Genomic DNA, 18955 nt, shown 5'->3' with positions numbered 1-18955 from the left:
ATGAACCTATGTAAGATGTCTGATATGAGGTAGTTTATGGAAACAAGAAGGAAGTGTATACTGAGTTAGGAATCTGCCACATGTTTTCAGAGTGTTTTTTATACAGTCAAAATGAACTGTAGGGAATCAGAGGTTTCTTTCTGGTTGAGTATGTCACTGAAATTAATGAGACAGGCCTGAAGAGAGATTCTTACAAATTCGAAAATGACCAGTGATAGGGGCAGGAAAATTGTTCAGATGTCAGAGTTGCTAACTAATAGCACTTGTTTCACCACATCAGTTCCTGAATGTGGTAACCCCTGTGTGGAATTAGCATGTCCTCTTTGTATCTGCATGTTTTCTTTTTCTGAGGGCTCTGGTTTTCTCCTACATCCCGCATACCTGCCTCAGGTGAACTGCTAACCTTCCATAGCGTGTATGTGTGTGTGTGTGTGTGTCTGTGTGTGTGTGTGTGTTTCATTGCCTGGAAGCCTGTAACAATGCAAAGCGCTCTCATAACTGCTTAAATAACTGCTTAAATAATCCCATCCCACTGCCCCCCCCCCCCGAACTCTGCTCCAGGTGAAAGCCATACAGCTGTGGAACAAAGAGCACTTTCTGATTGAAGTAAGGGTCAACTTGTTTGGGCAGCATGCATTAACACACAACTGAGCGATTTCATCGCTGAATGTTAACTGCTCAAAACTATGTTTTTGGGACATGGTTACCCAGAAGATTTAATAGACACTTTGACAGATGAAGTTAGATCAAAGAGAACCAATTTGTTTTATTCTCCAATATTAAGTGTTAAAGTCCACAGTGAAAGTAACATTCCAATGTTGAATGTATTAGATCAAGAAGTTGAGCAAATTTACAATAACGATAGTAGGTCATCCTTTAAGGATTGTGACCCATGTTTGAAATTTATCACAACGTTCACCTGTGACAGTTATTTGGTAATTGACATTTTAAAGAAAAATTGGGATTTATTTAGAATGTCACCAGTCATATTGGATAAATTAGGTGACACCCCACATACGACCTTTAGGAAAGGTAAGAATTTAAAAAATATATTGGAATCAGCTATACATCCTGTCCCACGGGTGACTGGAATGCTTAAATGTGAGGCTTGTAGCTACTGTAAATACATGGTTACATCTAGTACATTTTCAGTGAATAATTTACAATATAAAGTTAGATTCAAATTTAATTGCCACTCCAGGAATATAGTCTATCTTGCTAGATGCAAACAGTGTCCTGTGTATTATATTGGGAAAACAGAACGCAGGCTTCAAGATAGAGTATATGAACATCAATATGCAATCACTAAAGGAAAGATGGAAAACGCACTGGCCAAACATGTTTATTCCCATCATGGTCATGGGTTTTTATACATGGCAATAGATCAGGTGGTACCTTCTACAAGAGGCGGCCCAACTCCTCTTCGTTTAGAAGAATTGGAAATGGCTTGGCAGATAATACTAGATGCCTATAGGGTTCCTGGACTAAATGACATGTGTTCTATCAGTTGTGTCTTGAAAAGTAAAAATTTGAGTCGATAGGTTACCGTATGTTTCTAAAGCATTTCATGTAAATTCTGTAATGTAGTAAGACGGGGCACCAGTTTTGGTTCAGTTGATAAATGTTTATTAGTAAATGTTGGTGTTTGTACACCTGTTATTTTAAGGATCTATAAATTCAGTAATAACGTATCATATAACTTTTTATAGTGGTACGTTCAACTATTGTTTGTATATGTTGAAATTTACAACATATTTTATATGTCTTGTTGGATATTAGTAGTATATCAGAGTTAAATTGCTTTATTGGTTGCTACTTCCTTTGGTTTTAATGTTGTAGCATTTTAAATTGCTTATAGCTTTAAGTTACATTGTTGCTGCATGGGTGAGGTATTAAATACGTCACTCTATTTGTGTTTTAAATCAAGTCAGATTCAATAGTATTTACCTCTGAAGAAGTTTGCTTCAGTGCAAATGAAAAGCGTTTCAAGTAAAGTTTTGAAAGATAGTAAATTTTATCGAAAAGACCTGCTCTTGTGTTGTTTTTGTCGTTTACTGGGTTCATGTTTGGTGAATTTAAAAAGGCTTGATGATCAACAAACAGAGGTGCAAAAATCAATTAAAATATATGAGAATGATTTCTTCTCTCTTTTTTAGACAATTTTATTAAATTATCACTTAAGACTTAGGCAAACATAAATCAACAGATAAGAAAACAACCAAAGGAAGCAACAGGCCACGGCTGTAGAAAAATAAAAGCAATTTATTCCACACAAGACATTTTGTTAGGCAGGGATTTGCTTAAGTACTTGTACTTACATATGTTTAGTCTTATATATTTATATATCCCTATTTGTACATGTCTATGCTATGAATTTTATTGTAAGTGCAATATGACTTTAAGCTTTTTTCAGGTGACAGGGAATCTCTTGAGAGTGGTAATTTTTATGTTGTGTGCCTTTAAATGAAGGTGGGGATTTTATCAATTGAGTTGTTCTGAAATGGTATAAAATGGGGGCTTTGTTCTGTTTTTATTGTCTGATGAAGTGGCTTAGTCCACGAAAGCGCTCACCTTTGTCTTGTGTGGAATAAATTGCTTTTATTTTTCTACAGCTGTGACCTGTTGCTTCCTCTGGTTGTTTTTACATGATTTTTCAGTGTTGTTGGGGAGCACAGCTTACCGTTACCACTTATTTTTTGCTTTTCTACAGAAAAAAAACAAACCATATTAACATTTTTTCAATTTACATACATTATACATCACATACATCACTTACTACATTACATCACCCATCCTAGCCATCCCATTTGCTGTCTCTACTCTTCTCCATAACTCAACCTTCTACACCCCTCAACCTGACCTTCCTTCTTATCTGATTAACTTCCCATATCTCCGTTACCTATTACTCCTACTCTGCTATACACCAGTGCTCCTACCTGATTATTTCACACTCACCTGATACTCTCTTTATACTGATAATCCTTCCATCACAATATGTACCTTCCTTTCCTGTCCTTTTCAGTACTCCTCCTTTTATCCTACCTCTCCGCCTACCATGCTAACATAAGTCCTCAGCACTCTACCTACTTCCACTCACACTACCGATCACTTCCCAAACCAAGGCTCATTCTCAGTATCTTCATCATTATTACCTACTTCATACTCACTTCTTCCCAGAATTAAAACATCACCCCACTTACCTTGTCCCCCAAGACTTAAGCATAAACACTTCTGACTACTCCTCTCCTGCCCAACTCAACTGTATCACCGCATTAACCTACTTCTTTCTGGAGATATACACTCCAACCCTGAACCTGCCTCCCACCCTTCTGCCTCCATTCCAACCCTTCAATACACTTCAGATCAGTCAAATTCTTCCAACAAACACCTGCCCTTATACTCCAGCAATATTTATAGAATTCTGAACAAATGTAGTGATTTCCATTCTTGGATTGCCCTACACTCTCCTAACATTATAAGTATTACAGAACCTTGGCTCAAGCCACAGATCTCCAATAATGAATCCCCCCTACAATATCTTATGACTAAATAGACCCCATAAAAAAGGAGGTGATGTTGCCATATTGTTTTCTGACCACCTGCATGTTTCCCCTCTAGCCAACCCCCCCCTCTTCATTTCACCCCGTTGAACTTCTAGCAGCAAACTGCAAACTTAATGACCAAAACACTCTTACCATTGCTGCTACCTGCATACCTCCAAGAGACAATATTCCTGTACTGGAACATACTCTGTCCTAGTTCTCCCAAAACATTCACAGCGGAACTACTATCCTAGGTGATGTCATCATTAATTGGATATCTCAAACCAACAACTCACCCACCTCTTTCATTAACTTACATGGATTCACACAACTTATCTCAACTCCACACACTACAACAAACCCACCAACTCCAGTACAACTATTGAGTGGATACTAGTGTCCAAACCATACCTTTATTATCATCCTACCTCTCTGCCTGACTCCATTAGTGACCACTCCCCTGTAAGCATTCAAAGATTCCACCCTCACCATATGAAGCCTCCCAGATTTCTAAACTGCCACAATCTGACCAACTTCCACCCTGACACACTTAATAACCTGCTCTCTTCTATTAACTGGACATTCCTTTCTGAACTGCCTCTTGACAATGCTGTCCATAAATTTAACTCTATTTTTCTGAACATTCTAAATTCTGTTGCCCCCCTCAGAATCAAGAGAATCAAATCACTCTGCTCCCCCTGGCTAACCCAGTCCACACGTACTCTCTTGCAAAAAAGAGATAAGGCCTGGAAACTCTGGACCTTTACTAAATCTCCCATCCACCTACAAACATGCAAAACACTTTGAAATCTTACTAAAAACAAATTAATAGTGATAAGAAAAACTTCTACACAAAACCCCAGACAATAATACCTAACAATCCCAAGAAACTCTGGAGCACCATTAATCAAATTTTACACCCAGGTAACTCCTCCTGTCCCAACCCCTGTCCAGTTAACATCCCTCTAGAAATAGCTACAGTGCTTAACTCTTATTTCATTGACACCATCAGCAAGCTAATACAAACTACAGATCCCTCCAAACCCACTCACCATATCTCTATGTCCAACCAAAACAACTCCTACTCACTAAAACCAATTCCCACAAGCCCAAGCCATGCTCTCCTTCAGTGGATAACCTTCATCCACTGTTTCTGAAACTAGCTGCTTCCTCCTTCGCTCTCCCTATCTCTATTCTTATCTGCTCTATATCTGAATCGACAGTTCCCACACTCTGGAAACAATTTTACACCATTCCAATTCACAAGGATGGAAATTCCACTGATCTTTCAAATTATAGGCCCATAGCTATACTGTCCCCTCTCTCTAAGATATTTGAAAAGTGCATACACAGGCAATTACTGGACTACCTACTTAAGGAGAACCATACTTACCCCCACCCAACATAGATTCTGCCCCTGCCACAGTACCTGTACTGCCCTCACTTCCTTTACTCACACTATATTCCTCATTAGAGACCAAAACAAACTCGCTTCCTGTCTTTTTCTCAATCTCTGTAAAGCTTTCAACACTGTTTCTCACCACTTGCTCCTCTTCAAACTCTTTGAACTTAACTTTTCTCCTTCTATTATCTCCTGGTTCTCCAGCTACCTCTCAGGCAGACTGCAGTCTGTCAAATGGCTCGATGCGCACTCTCCCTTCCTCCCTATCACTATGGGAGTTCAAGGGTCTGTCCTCTCTATTATTTAACATCTTCACAAACAACCTCCACACCTCCTTTCCTAAATATTCTCTCATTCAGTATGCTGATGGCTCTACCATCATCTCTATCTCTAATAATCTCTCAGACCTACACAGCCTTACTCAAAATTGATCTAACTCCATTGAAAATTGGCTCTTCAACAATCAACTTATACTAAATCCAAAAAAGATCAAACTTCTTCTATTTTTAACAAAATCAATCTCCTTTCTAAATCTACCTTCACTATTACTTCTCTCAACAACACTACTATTGAGGTGGAGACATGCACGAAACTCCTTGGTGTAATCATTGATGGCCATCTTAAATTCAACTTTCATGTCCACAATTGTATTAAAAAACTCACCAAAAATTTGGATTACTTTATAGAAATAAAAAAAATTCTTACAAAGGAGTCCCTAATCACACTTGCACATGCCTATCTTCTCCCAAGCCTCCTCTATGGGTCCCAAATCCTAACTAACATCCAGTCTTCTCTACTCACCAAGCTGGAATCCACCTACAACAAAACTGCTAGATTTGCAACTAATCTACCTTTAACCTCACACGACTGTCAATCTCTCAATTTTTTAAACTGGTTGGAGCTCCCCAAGCAACTTTTCCTATCCCAACTACTTGTCATTCAATCCATTCTCAATAAACCCTCCTACTGCCCTAACATTTTTTCTATCATTTCTCTTTACACTCCAGCCAGACACCTCAGGAGCACAGACCAAAATCTCTTAGAAATCTATAAAGCAAAAAAATCTATTGGCCAAATCCTTTACAGCAACTTCCCAACACTATCCTGGAATCGGCTTCCCCTAGCCATCAGAGAATTAAGTAACACCACAGCTTTCAAATGTACCCTTAGGGAACATTTATACAGCACCAAGACTTGTCTCTGCAAAAACCTTCCTTGAACCCCGTCCACACAATCACTTATTGATTTCATGCTATCACTGTACTCACACCCTTCCTACCTACTCTCCCTATCCCCCTCTTACAACTCCTATTTTTACTAGCTACCAGTGGAATGTAACATGTACAGATTCTATTCTAAACTAACCTGCTCCCAGTATAAGCTCTACTGACTAAGTCTAAACTTTCTCTTTTCTTTACTTTCTTGCTAAGCTATCACTCACTCCATATGTTTCAGAGTTTCTACAAACTACTACTATGTTTAGTTATGTTCCCTAGAAATATCATCTACTCTACTTCATTATGCTGTGTTCCTCAATATATTGTTTCACTATAATTTATTCACCGTATTGTTTTCTTATTGTGCTTTATCTACTGTTTTGTAATTTTGCAATGTTGTTGAGCTTTTCTCCCTAGATATGATTTATATGCTGTTTTGTTTGTTTTTACTGTGTTCTATCTACTGGTGTGTAATTTTACACTGTTGTGGAGCTTTTCTCCCTGGGCCTCTGCTGAAAAAGGGGTCTTGCCCAGTCGGACTTTCCCAGTTAACAAATGTCAAATAAATAAATAAATAACTTTTGTTTCCTTCTTTGTGATTATCAGTCCAAAATTACATAAATTGCTGAATTCCTGCCTTCCCTTAAACCTCACTCCTTCCTCCTGAACATTATTCTGCATGAACTGTTCCCACAGTTTCCATTTTTGTCATGTAATGCACTGCTTCTGTTTTATAAGTACGCCTGTTCCATTTCTTTTATCTATTTTGTAATATCCAGTACTTCAAATACAGTTGATTTAGACTTTGATTTCCATTTTCTAGTAATTGTTTTTTGGCAGCCAACAGAATTACACAATAAGGCCTTACTTTGTCTAGGCAATTCAGAACTTGTGTCCCAGCTCAAAAGAATAATTTCTTTAGTTGCAGCCATTTGCTCACCCAATATTTCTAACAGAATACTCTGTAGGGAATTGTTAATATCTTCCAGCTCATTACACTCCCAAAACATATGTTCCCAGTCACTCCTTTCTTCCCTATCACACCTCCAATATTTACTATCTACCCAAGGAAAAATTATTTGAAGTTTGCTTGGGGAATTAAAATACCTATACAAACACTTCAGTGCAAAGATCCTAAACCTTCTTGATTTTGTTGCATAGCTGGGAGGATTTCTTCTTTCTGTTAAGGAAATAATACATAAATCAGTGAAAGAAAGGGACACAATGTGCATTTATTGCCAAATGAGCAGATAGTTTTCAAAACACAGATTTTGTCAATCCATTGCTTGCAGGTCAGCAGACTTTGGACCAGACCTACTCTCTGATTTTCTGTTCTAACCTAAAGGTCAGTCTGCAGTCTAGATTGCTCATCCTCATCCAAAGGTCCAGGATTTAGGTGGGCCAATAACTTTCTTGCTGGGAAATCCCTTATTGAGTCCGCCTAAGGTACTAACCATATGGCTTCACATTTCATTCAGTTCATAGTAGCACCTTGGTAATCTGATCTCTATAACTTCCCCTCAAATATTTTTCTTCCCTGACAGATCCCCACAGACCATCACATTAGGGTGATGACAAACAGCCTCCAAACACAACTGTTCAGCCTCTCTTCCATGGCTTGCCTTGGGAGGATTTCTTTTGCTCAAGCCGCTTTTTAATGAAGTTGTTCAAAATGACATGTTGCTAAATTTATTTTTCTTTACAAAAGATTACTTTAAGCTCAGCTCGGTGACATAGAGGAAGGGAGTCCTGACTGCTATCCAGGTGAATCGAGTTTGAGTCATGGCTCGGGTGCCAGAGAAGCAGAGTGGGAGGCTAGATGTCAGTAGCACATGAGTCATCCATCCTAGGGGGAAGATTGCAGTCAGGTCTGCTGCAACCCTGCAATGTCAGAGCCTGCTGAGGATGAGAAAAGGATGTGCAGTGTCTGGTCCAAGAATGTGTGTTCAGCATCCGCTGAGCTCCTCTGTCATTAGTGTCCTATGAAGGGCAAGTGAGGGACCATGCATACCATTCCTTTAGAAAGGAAACATTACAGGGTGACTTGCATAGTCATGGGGATTCAGGACTACAATGAAACCCCCTGATGGATCCTCTAGGTCAGCTCTTCCCTCTGATGAAGGAAGAATGACTGTACCAGTTGGCCAAAAGGGGTTGGGTGCAATAGCCATGAGGCAACAGGGGAGAAGCATATAAAAAATTACTTTGAAGCTGTATTTTCAAGGGTTTCTCCTTACATCCTGTTTATAGGTTGTTGTATCTCCCAGGTCCCTTATCTTTTATTTCCCTGAAACACAATCTGAGACTCCAAAACCTTAATGAAGAATTCATGCTTTTTGCCTTCTCCAAGGTAAAGCAATATGAAACTGTTTATATATATATATATATATATATATATATATATATATATATATATATATATATATATATATAGGTAGTAGAAGGTGTAATGTCTGCAAATAAGGGCAGGGGTGACTTTCCCACAGGATTTTTTTCATTATAGCTGCATTTTCTTTCTGATATGAACAATGTAGCAAAATGCTAAATCACTGCTTTCCTCCCAAATGGATCATATTCATATTGCTGATGTTCAAATATTTATCACTACTCCCATTGTCTAATGTGTCAAATAAACCCATCCTTCCACATGTCATTCAGATGGACTATAGTATGCCACAAAATTCTGGGGGGGCATGAACTCCTGAGAGCAGAATGCTCACAACATTTCTTAAAAAAAAAAAAAAAAAGTGACCTTTCTAAGTCTAGCCAAGTTTTCCCAAAAGAATAATGATGTCCTGTATCCAAACAGGACATTGAGGGCCAGGCATTTATAAGCTACCTCTGTCCTTAAGGGACATGGGTACCAGGCCCAGTGTTAATTTCCCATCCAATGGTCTAGGTCACACTTAACTGGGTAAGAGACAAACTCAGCTTCACATGGATGGGAAGCCTGTTCCATAGGAGGGGCAGTCTCTGGGACACATATCTGTCTCCAGCATGTTCTGTTTAAATCACAGACAAAATTCAGGTCCCTAAACCTTGTATTTCTGGTACTGTTTAACTTGCAAATATGCAGGTGATCCATAAGTGTGGGGTTTGTTGATGACTTGTAAGCCAGGTATAGATCATCCCTCAGCAATCTATAGGAGACTGAGTAGAGGGAAAGGGCTTTAAGGTACTCTGCATAAGGCAGGTTTATTACACCTTGTATTCTTTTTGTAAGGAACCTCTGAGGTCACTCTAGTTGCTGCATATGTCTGGTCAGGTACATACCAGAGGGAGCATTGTACTCTATGATTGCTCTGATAAGGGCGGAATACAGTGGGATGATGGCCTGTTTGGAATTAAATGCCATGCCCTTACTTATAAGTTGCACAACATTAAAGGATTTCCTCACCACTATGGCCACATGGTGGTCAAAGCTGAGACTGCCATCTATGTGCATACCCAGATCTCTGACCACTGAGTTGACTCTTGTCTATATTACAAGATCTAATGCTTAGGTGATTGAACACCTAAACATTGAACTTGTAATATCGAACCCAAAAACGCCAAATGGAGCAGGAAAACACGTCGGTCGACCATGTAAAAAAAATAACTTTACACCCAAACTAAGTGGGGGGGGGGGTTGCCACCCACACCCCCCCCTAACTAAATATACCAAATCCGGCGAACGGCCAAGAGAAATCTTTCCCTGTGTTAAATCGGCCAGTCACTGTTTTTTGCTTTCGATATTACAAGTTCGAGGTTTAGGTGTTGGATCACCTAAGCATTCGAGCTTGTAATATAGACCCATTGACTCTTAGGGACATATTATCAACACGGTAATTAGCTGGGATGGTTGACCTCCCAAAGGGTACAGTTATGCATTTCTTAGCACTGAGTTTAAGACCATGGCTTTGGCACCATTTGTTAGTCAGAAATAGGCCTTCTTGAAGAATGCTAGTGTCTACAGGGAAGACAATGTTAACCCCCAGATTGCAATCATATGCAAGCTTAGTCAGCCATAAATTTGCTCCCATTTCAGAGAAATAGATGCCACAAGGGAGAGGGCCCAGTACTGAGCCCTGGGGGACTCTGTTAATAACTGGCCACTTGGTGGATGTGGCCTCACCTATTTTGACCTCCTGGGACCTCAGTAAGCCAACTGGCTATTCAGTTGGAGATAAAAGGGTTTATACCTAAACTAGTGAGCTTGTCTATAATGCCTTAGTGGGGTATTGTATCAAAAGCCTTAGCCAGGTCGAGGTAAGCTGTGTGCACAGTCTTGCCTTCATCCAGTGCTTTGGTGGCCCTCTCAAAAAAGTCCATCAGATTTAATAAGTATGAGCTTCCTTTAACAAAGACGAACAGTGATGGGTCCAAAGTCTGCAGATTAGCAATATCTTCATTTATCATGCCCATGATAATTCTTTCAATACCCTTACATATGAGGCTGGTCAGACTTATGGGCCTTTAGTTACCTTGATTAGTGGTTAGACCTCCATTATGCAGGACAAAGACTGTAACCATCTTCCATTCCTTGGGCAAAAAAAAATGATTGTAGACTCCAGATGAAAAGTGATTCAAATGGACCAGAGAGGTCATGTTTCATGGTATTTATTATGCATCCTAGGGTGTTATCAAAGCAGTGTTTTTGTCCTTGGAAAGTACATTCATGACCTGTTCCTTAATAATGACTAGGAAGATTGTGGTGTGCGGTATTTCCTTTGGATTATCAGGGGGAGTGGAACGAAAATTTTTAGCTGAACAGGTCAGGTAAAAGGTTGGCAATGGCCTCTAGTTCCGTGAGGGAGATGCCATTTACAGTACCCTCTGTGCATTGTTGCATATTTCCCCTGAGGTTATGGACAAAGCTGTAGAAAGCTTTGGGTTGTCTTTTGCCTAAGAAGCTATTTTTTTTCTTCAAATTTAGCCTTTGAAGTATTAGTTAACCCTTTTAGCTGGCAGTTTTGATTGGTCATCGGGATTTTAGTATGTATGGCTTTGTTCCTTCTGCGCTTGGCCAATAGTTTTTTTCTTTTGTTGATATTGTGATTCCATCAGGATGGTCACCAGTACTTCTTCACTGTCAGATGCTCTATAATCTTAGGCCAACATACCTCCAAAAGTACCTTTTGAAATTATTGGGACTGTAATTATAATCCTTAAAAGTGTCAGTGGCACAAGAGGTAGCACACTCACCTTTGGTGCTGAAAGATCAGAAGGCTGTCTGTTCTATTCCCATTCCGGTTGAATGAATTGGTGACAGTCCAGTGCAGTATTAGGAGGTGCTGCTCAACTGCCACAATCTGACCAACTTCCACCCTGACACACTTAATAACCTGCTCTCTTCTATTAACTGGACATTCCTTTCTGAACTGCCTCTTGACAATGCTGTCCATAAATTTAACTCTATTTTTCTGAACATTCTAAATTCTGTTGCCCCCCTCAGAATCAAGAGAATCAAATCACTCTGCTCCCCCTGGCTAACCCAGTCCACACGTACTCTCTTGCAAAAAAGAGATAAGGCCTGGAAACTCTGGACCTTTACTAAATCTCCCATCCACCTACAAACATGCAAAACACTTTGAAATCTTACTAAAAACAAATTAATAGTGATAAGAAAAACTTCTACACAAAACCCCAGACAATAATACCTAACAATCCCAAGAAACTCTGGAGCACCATTAATCAAATTTTACACCCAGGTAACTCCTCCTGTCCCAACCCCTGTCCAGTTAACATCCCTCTAGAAATAGCTACAGTGCTTAACTCTTATTTCATTGACACCATCAGCAAGCTAATACAAACTACAGATCCCTCCAAACCCACTCACCATATCTCTATGTCCAACCAAAACAACTCCTACTCACTAAAACCAATTCCCACAAGCCCAAGCCATGCTCTCCTTCAGTGGATAACCTTCATCCACTGTTTCTGAAACTAGCTGCTTCCTCCTTCGCTCTCCCTATCTCTATTCTTATCTGCTCTATATCTGAATCGACAGTTCCCACACTCTGGAAACAATTTTACACCATTCCAATTCACAAGGATGGAAATTCCACTGATCTTTCAAATTATAGGCCCATAGCTATACTGTCCCCTCTCTCTAAGATATTTGAAAAGTGCATACACAGGCAATTACTGGACTACCTACTTAAGGAGAACCATACTTACCCCCACCCAACATAGATTCTGCCCCTGCCACAGTACCTGTACTGCCCTCACTTCCTTTACTCACACTATATTCCTCATTAGAGACCAAAACAAACTCGCTTCCTGTCTTTTTCTCAATCTCTGTAAAGCTTTCAACACTGTTTCTCACCACTTGCTCCTCTTCAAACTCTTTGAACTTAACTTTTCTCCTTCTATTATCTCCTGGTTCTCCAGCTACCTCTCAGGCAGACTGCAGTCTGTCAAATGGCTCGATGCGCACTCTCCCTTCCTCCCTATCACTATGGGAGTTCAAGGGTCTGTCCTCTATTATTTAACATCTTCACAAACAACCTCCACACCTCCTTTCCTAAATATTCTCTCATTCAGTATGCTGATGGCTCTACCATCATCTCTATCTCTAATAATCTCTCAGACCTACACAGCCTTACTCAAAATTGATCTAACTCCATTGAAAATTGGCTCTTCAACAATCAACTTATACTAAATCCAAAAAAGATCAAACTTCTTCTATTTTTAACAAAATCAATCTCCCTTTCTAAATCTACCTTCACTATTACTTCTCTCAACAACACTACTATTGAGGTGGAGACATGCACGAAACTCCTTGGTGTAATCATTGATGGCCATCTTAAATTCAACTTTCATGTCCACAATTGTATTAAAAAACTCACCAAAAATTTGGATTACTTTATAGAAATAAAAAAAATTCTTACAAAGGAGTCCCTAATCACACTTGCACATGCCTATCTTCTCCCAAGCCTCCTCTATGGGTCCCAAATCCTAACTAACATCCAGTCTTCTCTACTCACCAAGCTGGAATCCACCTACAACAAAACTGCTAGATTTGCAACTAATCTACCTTTAACCTCACGACTCTGTCAATCTCTCAATTTTTTAAACTGGTTGGAGCTCCCCAAGCAACTTTTCCTATCCCAACTACTTGTCATTCAATCCATTCTCAATAAACCCTCCTACTGCCCTAACATTTTTTCTATCATTTCTCTTTATACTCCAGCCAGACACCTCAGGAGCACAGACCAAAATCTCTTAGAAATCTATAAAGCAAAAAAATCTATTGGCCAAATCCTTTACAGCAACTTCCCAACACTATCCTGGAATCGGCTTCCCCTAGCCATCAGAGAATTAAGTAACACCACAGCTTTCAAATGAACCCTTAAGGAACATTTATACAGCACCAAGACTTGTCTCTGCAAAAACCTTCCTTGAACCCCGTCCACACAATCACTTATTGATTTCATGCTATCACTGTACTCACACCCTTCCTACCTACTCTCCCTATCCCCCTCTTACAACTCCTATTTTTACTAGCTACCAGTGGAATGTAACATGTACAGATTCTATTCTAAACTAACCTGCTCCCAGTATAAGCTCTACTGACTAAGTCTAAACTTTCTCTTTTCTTTACTTTCTTGCTAAGCTATCACTCACTCCATATGTTTCAGAGTTTCTACAAACTACTACTATGTTTAGTTATGTTCCCTAGAAATATCATCTACTCTACTTCATTATGCTGTGTTCCTCAATATATTGTTTCACTATAATTTATTCACCGTATTGTTTTCTTATTGTGCTTTATCTACTGTTTTGTAATTTTGCAATGTTGTTGAGCTTTTCTCCCTAGATATGATTTATATGCTGTTTTGTTTGTTTTTACTGTGTTCTATCTACTGGTGTGTAATTTTACACTGTTGTGGAGCTTTTCTCCCTGGGCCTCTGCTGAAAAAGGGGTCTTGCCCAGTCGGACTTTCCCAGTTAACAAATGTCAAATAAATAAATAAATAACTTTTGTTTCCTTCTTTGTGATTATCAGTCCAAAATTACATAAATTGCTGAATTCCTGCCTTCCCTTAAACCTCACTCCTTCCTCCTGAACATTATTCTGCATGAACTGTTCCCACAATTTCCATTTTTTCCATGTAATTTTCTCCTTCTCTTTTATAAGGACCCCTCTTCCATTTCTTTTATCTATTTTGTAATATCCAGTACTTCAAATACAGTTGATTTAGACTTTGATTTCCATTTTCTAGTAATTGTTTTTTGGCAGCCAACAGAATTACACAATAAGGCCTTACTTTGTCTAGGCAATTCAGAACTTGTGTCCCAGCTCAAAAGAATAATTTCTTTAGTTGCAGCCATTTGCTCACCCAATATTTCTAACAGAATACTCTGTAGGGAATTGTTAATATCTTCCAGCTCATTACACTCCCAAAACATATGTTCCCAGTCACTCCTTTCTTCCCTATCACACCTCCAATATTTACTATCTACCCAAGGAAAAATTATTTGAAGTTTGCTTGGGGAATTAAAATACCTATACAAACACTTCAGTGCAAAGATCCTAAACCTTCTTGATTTTGTTGCATAGCTGGGAGGATTTCTTCTTTCTGTTAAGGAAATAATACATAAATCAGTGAAAGAAAGGGACACAATGTGCATTTATTGCCAAATGAGCAGATAGTTTTCAAAACACAGATTTTGTCAATCCATTGCTTGCAGGTCAGCAGACTTTGGACCAGACCTACTCTCTGATTTTCTGTTCTAACCTAAAGGTCAGTCTGCAGTCTAGATTGCTCATCCTCATCCAAAGGTCCAGGATTTAGGTGGGCCAATAACTTTCTTGCTGGGAAATCCTTATTGAGTCCTAAGGTACTAACCATATGGCTTCACATTTCATTCAGTTCATAGTAGCACCTTGGTAATCTGATCTATAACTTCCCCTCAAATATTTTTCTTCCTGACAGATCCCCACAGACCATCACATTAGGGTGATGACAAACAGCCTCAAACACAACTGTTCAGCCTCTCTTCCATGGCTTGCTTGGGAGGATTTCTTGCTCGCTTTTTAATGAAGTTGTTCAAAATGACATGTTGCTAAATTTATTTTTCTTTACAAAAGATTACTTTAAGCTCAGCTCGGTGACATAGAGGAAGGGAGTCCTGACTGCTATCCAGGTGAATCGAGTTTGAGTCATGGCTCGGGTGCCAGAGAAGCAGAGTGGGAGGCTAGATGTCAGTAGCACATGAGTCATCCATCCTAGGGGGAAGATTGCAGTCAGGTCTGCTGCAACCCTGCAATGTCAGAGCCTGCTGAGGATGAGAAAAGGATGTGCAGTGTCTGGTCCAAGAATGTGTGTTCAGCATCCGCTGAGCTCCTCTGTCATTAGTGTCCTATGAAGGGCAAGTGAGGGACCATGCATACCATTCCTTTAGAAAGGAAACATTACAGGGTGACTTGCATAGTCATGGGGATTCAGGACTACAATGAAACCCCCTGATGGATCCTCTAGGTCAGCTCTTCCCTCTGATGAAGGAAGAATGACTGTACCAGTTGGCCAAAAGGGGTTGGGTGCAATAGCCATGAGGCAACAGGGGAGAAGCATATAAAAAATTACTTTGAAGCTGTATTTTTCAAGGGTTTCTCCTTACATCCTGTTTATAGGTTGTTGTATCTCCCAGGTCCCTTATCTTTTATTTCCCTGAAACACAATCTGAGACTCCAAAACCTTAATGAAGAATTCATGCTTTTTGCCTTCTCCAAGGTAAAGCAATATGAAACTGTTTATATATATATATATATATATATATATATATATATATATATATATATATATATATATATATATATATAGGTAGTAGAAGGTGTAATGTCTGCAAATAAGGGCAGGGGTGACTTTCCCACAGGATTTTTTTCATTATAGCTGCATTTTCTTTCTGATATGAACAATGTAGCAAAATGCTAAATCACTGCTTTCCTCCCAAATGGATCATATTCATATTGCTGATGTTCAAATATTTATCACTACTCCCATTGTCTAATGTGTCAAATAAACCCATCCTTCCACATGTCATTCAGATGGACTATAGTATTACAAAAATTCTGGGGGCATGAACTCCTGAGAGCAGAATGCTCACAACATTTCTTAAAAAAAAAAAAGTGACCTTTCTAAGCCTAGATAAGTTTTCCCAAAGATTAATGATGACCTGTATCCAAACAGGAAATTGAGGGCTCGACATTTATAAGCTACCTCTGTCCATAAGGAATATGGGTACCAGGCCCAGTGTTAATTTCCCATCCAATGGTCTAGGTCACACTTAACTGGGAGAGACAAACTCAGCTTCACATGGATGTGCCTGTTCCATAGGAGGGCAGTCTCTGGGACACATCTGTCTCTTCAGCATGTTCTGTTTAAGTCACAGACAAAATTCAGGTCCCTAGACTTTGTATTTCTGGTAGTGTTTGACAACAAATATGTAGCAGATTCATAAGTGTAGGGTTTACGGATGCCTTGTAAGCCAGGCATAGATCACCCCTCAGCAATCTATAGGAGACTCAGTAGAGGAAAAGGGCTTTAAGACACTCTGCATAAGGCAGGTTTATTACACCTTGTATTCTTTTTGTAAGGAACCCACAAGGTCCCTCTAGTTGCTGCATATCTCTGGTCAGGTACATACCAAAGGGAGCATTGTACTCTATGATTGCTCTGATAACGGAATACAGTGGGATGATGGCCTGTTTGGAATTAAATGCCATGCCCACTTCTATAAGTTGCACAACATTAAAGGATTTCCTCACCACTATGTATTACATGGTGGTCAAAGCTGACTGCCATCTATGTACCCAGATCTCTGACCACTGAGTTGACTTGTCTATATTATTAAGATCTAATGCTTAGGTGACAAACACCTAAACATTGAACTTGTAATATCGAACAAAGCCAAATGGAGCAGGAAACACGTGGAATTCATGTAAAAATAACTTTACAAAACTGTGGTCACACCCCCTAACTAAATACCAAATCCGCGAACGGCCAAGAGAAATCTTTCCTGTGTTAAATCGCCAGTCACTGTTTTTGCATATTACAAGTTCAGGTTTAGGTGTTGGATCACCTAAGCATTCGAAAGCTTGTAATATAGACCCATTGACTCTTAGGGACATATTATCAACACGTAATTAGGGATGGTTGACCTCCCAAAGGGTACAGTTATGCATTTCTTAGCACTGAGTTTAAGACCATGGCTTTGGCACCATTTGTTAGTCAGAAATAGCTTGAAGAATGCTAGTGTCTACAGGGAAGACAATGTTAACCCCCAGATTGCAATCATATGCAAGCTTAGTCAGCTATTTGCTCCATTTCAGAGAAATAGATGCCACAGAGAGGCAGTACTGAGCCCTGGGGACTTGTTAATAACTGGCCACTTGGTGGATGTGGCCTCACCTATTTTACCTCCTGGGACCTGTGTAAGCCAACTGGCTATTCAGTTGGAGATAAAAGGGTTTATACCTAAACTCGTGAGCTTGTCTGTAATGCCTGAGTGGGATATTATATCAAAGCCTTGACCAGGTCGAGGTAAGCTGTGTGCACATTCTTACCTCCATCCAGTGCTTTGGTGACCCTCTCAAAAAAGTCCACCAGATTTAAAGTATGAGCTTCCTTTAACAAAGACAACAGTGATGGGTCCAAAGTCTGCAGATTAGCAATATCTTCATTTATCATGCCCATGATAATTCTTTCAATACCCTTACATATGAGGCTGGTCAGACTTATGGGCCTTTAGTTACCTTGATTAGTGGTTAGACCTCCATTATGCAGGACAAAAGACTGTAACCATCTTCCAGTCCTTGGGCAAAAAAAAAATGATTGTAGACTCCAGATGAAAAGATTCAAATGGACCAGAGAGGTCATGTTTCATGGTATTTATTATGCATCCTAGTGTTATCAAAGCAGTGTTTTGTCCTTGGAAAGTACATTCATGACCTGTTCCTAATAATGACTAGAAGATTGTGGTGTAGTATTTCCTTTGGATTATCAGAAAGAAATTTTTAGCTGAACAGGTCAGTAAAAAGGTTGGCAATGGCCTCTAGTCTCTGAAGACCATTTACAGTACCCTGTGCATTGTGCATTTCCCCTGAGGTTATGGACAAAGCTGTAGAAAGCTTTGGGTTGTCTTTGCCAGAAGCTATTTTTCTTCAAATTTAGCCTTTGAAGTATTATTAACCCTTTTAGCTGTGTTTTGATTGGTCATCATTTTAGTATATGAAGCTTTGTTCCTTCTAATCTGGAATAGTTTTTTCTTTGTTGATATTGTGATTCCATCAGGATGGTCACCAGTACTTCTTCACTGTCAGATGCTCTATAATCTTAGGCCAACATACCTCCAAAAGTACCTTTTGAAATTATTGGGACTGTAATTATAATCCTTAAAAAGCAATCATGGCACAAGAGGTAGCACACTCACCTTGGTGCTGAAAGATCAGAAGGCTGTCTGTTCTATTCCCATTCAGTTGAATGAATTGGTGACAGTCCATGCAGTATTGTGCTGCTCAACTGAGTTCTTTCCTTCAGATGATTCCCAGTTCATGCTTGCTGGTAGAAGTGCAGCTGAGTGTAAAAAATCCACTTCACCCCCAATGCTGTGGTAAAATTTCTTCCATTAGTAAAAACGACACCTCGAGTGTCTCTTGAAAAGAGCCACTAGCCTAGTGGGACAGACCTGGTCAACAAAGGATAAATAAAAAATAAATTACAATAAAAAAAGCATCATCAGAATGAACTGAGATCATGTTCTAGTTTGAGCTGATTTTATACACACCTATGTATGTATATATATATGTG

This window comes from Protopterus annectens, chromosome 14.part0 (assembly GCF_019279795.1).
Source record: "Protopterus annectens isolate FY-2018-M chromosome 14.part0, PAN1.0, whole genome shotgun sequence".
Classification (NCBI taxonomy): domain Eukaryota; kingdom Metazoa; phylum Chordata; order Ceratodontiformes; family Protopteridae; genus Protopterus; species Protopterus annectens.
The sequence above is the reverse complement of the archived record's forward strand: the minus strand, read 5'-3'. Positions refer to the sequence as shown.